We start from the raw sequence: 4,339 nt of genomic DNA on the forward strand, positions 1-4,339 counted from the left end.
GTTACACATCTTGGTATTTTTGCTGCTAGTTAGGCCTTGGTTCCTATTTACAGCGCTTCATGAAAATTGACTGAGTTACACACCACACAGTTGTATAGGATTACAATGAATAAGAACACTTAATGATCAAATACAATCATTTTCACAACACTTTTGTTGTACATGCCTGATGTTACCCACAAAACAACCTCAAAGACGCACAAAAGCATCACAAACAGATGCAAGGTGACTATAAAGACATGCAAAACAGTCTGGAGTGTTTGGTGAAACCTAGGTGGAGATAGGCATCACCTTTATCACATGGATGTCATCTTTCACACCCACATCCTGCTGGTTAGGGCCTGTTCTGCCTGCTGCTGCTTCCTGGGTGGTTTTCTCATTCTAAATTACTCACAGTTTATACCGTTGTGACATTAAACCCAGGTTACCAGGAGAGGTGTGGAAGCATTAACAAAAAGGTGTGAAAAAACGAGCATGAGGAGCAGCCAACTCTACAAGAAAAAACATGTTTACATCTACAGTCGTGAACAGAAGTCTTCATGCCCTTGGTAAGAGTAACCTCTAATGTTCTATGATGGAGTCTTTGTCACACCAAAATAATCACATATTTTGGTTCTTATCACAAAGAACTGACAAGCTTTGACCAGTTCGATTGACAGAACTGGTGCAGTACAACTGAATTTGCTGCTTTCTGACACAGGTTTGCTTCTTCATCACTGTCCACAGGTTCTTCAAGTACATCTTTAATCATACTGAAGCATCTTCGATCATAAATACATGATTCACTAGTGATTCAAAGCCAAAACTGCTCTTTGTCTTGTTATGAATTCTAAATATGCCTCCCTTTAAATGCTTTGAATAAGAGTCACGTGGTAAATGACTTGTACTTAGACACGCACCAGATGACATCAGTTAAGTCCATAAGAGTTTAGAGATCATAGATTGGGATTGGGCCAAAATATTTGTCAGAGAATCTCTGAGCACGCGATGACAGTTGGACAGTATAAGCCTTCATGGACTCAACAAGAACACGCCCTGATGTGGATGAGGGTAGATACTAAGTCTATCACCAGCTACACCTCACTTCAGTAATCAAGCTTTCTGCAGGTTGTTCCTGTTGGTCTGGAGGTTTGGATTCAGCGCTCTCACTGCCACAGCCTGGGTTTGATTCCTGGTCAGGGAATATTGTTTTCATGCAGCAGGGACTCAACGGTTTAATCTATGGGCAACTGATCAGAAGGTCACAGGATCAAACCACGATGCTGCCATTGTTGGGCCCTGAACCCTTCCTGCTCCAGGGCACTGTGGCATGAAAACAACATCTTGTAGCTATCATCTTCCAAACTGCTTCTCAGTATTCTGCCTGTTATCTGCATGTGGAACTTACCCTCCATCTCCCCATTGTGAGTGTAGCTACAGTACGTCTGCTGTGTGTAACGCATGTGTGTGTCTGTTTGACATATCTCCTGACTGAATATTCTCCTCTACGTGCTGCTCCGTCACCGTTCTCCGGCCTTTTCCAGTTACACCCACAGGACTCCACAAGCCGTGATGGCGTCTCCATGGAAACCTGAGGTGGAGCAGGGGTGCTGGCGGGTGACACCTGTGAATATTTCATGAGCAGCGACATCAGGTGAAGCTGGAAGGGCAGAGATGCCAGAGTTCACACGCTGCTGAACACGCTACAGAGGGCGTCGTCAGGTGGGCGGGGCCTGTTCAGAGTCATTTCCAGGTGACAGTCTGGGTTTGTTTGCTAAACGTTGTTCACGGACTCAGCAGCTACTGATACGTTATGAGTTCAACACTTTAAAAGCTGGTCCTTAATTTAACCCTAAAAACTCATCATGAAAGTAATCTCTCCATGCCCTGAAATGACTCAGATGAAACTCTACGGTGTTGCTTTATTTAAAATATGCAGATCTGTGAAGTCGCCGCCTCTTCGTCCACCCCTCCCCACTCGCTGCAACTCGAGCACACCAGCTCACTCACTAAATTGGGACATTATTTAGTTGACATTTTAATGATATCCAGTCATTTTCTATTAATCAGTGATTGTTTCCATAATGAATAATTATGGAATTTGTGGAGACGTGATCATAATGACCATAAAAAACATTTGTTTTTTACTTTTCATAAAAATGTATGCTAGATATATCCCATGGACTTTAAAAGTCCCTCAGTTATATATTTACCCCACATGCTAATGTGTTACTTAAAGTGGTGTCATGCACTGAAGCAGAACAAATGCACCTTTTAATAGACATTGGAAAGTGATGTGTAAAGCCACAGCTCCCCATCTGCAGACAGATCACTTCACCTTTCCCTTCCTCTGATCCAGTGATAAACAGACTGCATGTCGTGCAAATTCAGGAATGAAGGCGACGCCTGAAGTCACATATAATCAGACTCACGTATCTGAGGGCGGCACAAACTCCATGACCTGTCTGTTGTCATGGGTGGCAGAGTCATGTCCAGGTATTTAGGTTCTGTGTTCTCCCAACCAGCTGCTAAGAGTTCAGAGCAGCAGAACATGAAACGAGGTCTAATGGACTACAGCAGGGAGTAACTACAGGCCACGCTGCCACACTCAGTCATCATCCCAGTATTTTCACTACACCGAGCAGCTTTCATTACCTGGAGGCTCACATTAACCCTAACCAGTACCAGTGCTTGTCTAATCTTTACCCTAACTTACTGATGATTTAAACTGCTGCTTTTAAGTCCTCACACTGTGCCCATGCAGACAAACACACAATGAAAGGCTGATGTCGGTGCAGCAGGTCACTGAACTGTAGCTGTGATGTATAATTGATGAGGGGGGTGATAATAGCAGAGCATCTCCATGAAACTAAAGAAGAAGGAAACCTTAAGAGGCTGCAGTCTGAGCGACAACATTCACCTCAATCACAGAACAGCCGATGACTTCAGGGACAGCATCACTCCTGTGTCTGTTTCCTGTTTTTAGACGGCATTCAGTGATGTTTCAGACGACACAGTTTGGTGTTTGTCCTGCTCTTGTTTGTTTTCTTTGCTTTTATAGGCAAGAAGTGAGTCACAACGGATCAATATGATTTAAAACAACTTCAGTCATACTGGGGGACCATGTAGTTTGAGTTATTTGTAGAGAAAAGATTTCAGAAACAGTTGTAGTTTAACATTTGGCATTTTTCTACATCATAATAACCTAACTGACATTACACTGTGACCTTGTGTAAAATCACAGCTTTATTCACTTATCATGACTTCCTCCATTTCTTTATTTGCATGTTTCTGGTTTACTGTGTGTCAGTAACAATAATCATGTTTGTATTAATATTACATTGATAATAAATTGTCCTGTTTCTGTCTCATGTGTGTCAGCAGCTGCACCTCTGGAGCCATCTAGTGGTCAGACAGGAGTGATGTTCAAAACAAGTCCATCCATCCATCCTCTATACACCGCTTTATCCTCATTAGGGTCGTGGGGGGGTGCTGGAGTCTATCCCAGCTGACTTGAGCGAAGGCAGGGGACACCCTGGACAGGTCACCAGTCTGTCACAGGGCTACATATACAGACACACAATCACACTCACATTCACACCTACGGGCAATTTAGAGTAACCAATTAACCTCAGCATGTTTTTGGACTGTGGGAGGAAGCCGGAGTTCAAAACAAGTCGTATTTTCTAAATTATATCATTAAGCTAATGTTCTAAATAAAACATAAAAGCATTATTAAAACATTTGTCTTTTTAAATGACCCAAAAATAAAGTAAGATTTGTTAACATTTGAAAAAAAAAAATAGATGTAAAACACCCAGAGAATAAAATAAAAATAAAATAAAATAGCTAAATAATTACAAAAAACACAACATCCCAAGTAAATCATTAAATATCAGAAAAAATGTTTGTCAAGTATTAAGAAAAATCTGACAAAAAATACATCTGCAAACTATTTTTAATTTTACTATTATCTAGAAAATATTTGCAAAATAATCCAGGTGGAAAAGAAAGTATCAGAAAAAGTAAATAATCCTCCCCAGAATCTGAAATTATTAACTAAATTGTATTTTTTAAAATGGAAATATCTGAAAACCATTTAGAAAACATGGCAAAAAATGGCAAAATATACTATTTATAATATACCATTTATTATTATTATTATTGGTATTATTAATAATATTACTATTATTAATAATAATAATCAAAATAATAGTAATAATATTTTAGTTGCTGTTTTTCCTTTTCAGAAATAGAAGATGTCAAAAAAGAAAGGACACTATCACATTTAAAATCTAACAGAGCAGTGAATAATATGGCATTATTGTGAATAATAATCTTAGCATACCCATAGCCCCTA

The sequence above is a fragment of the Acanthochromis polyacanthus genome, chromosome 3, assembly GCF_021347895.1.
Source record: "Acanthochromis polyacanthus isolate Apoly-LR-REF ecotype Palm Island chromosome 3, KAUST_Apoly_ChrSc, whole genome shotgun sequence".
Lineage (NCBI taxonomy): Eukaryota > Metazoa > Chordata > Actinopteri > Pomacentridae > Acanthochromis > Acanthochromis polyacanthus.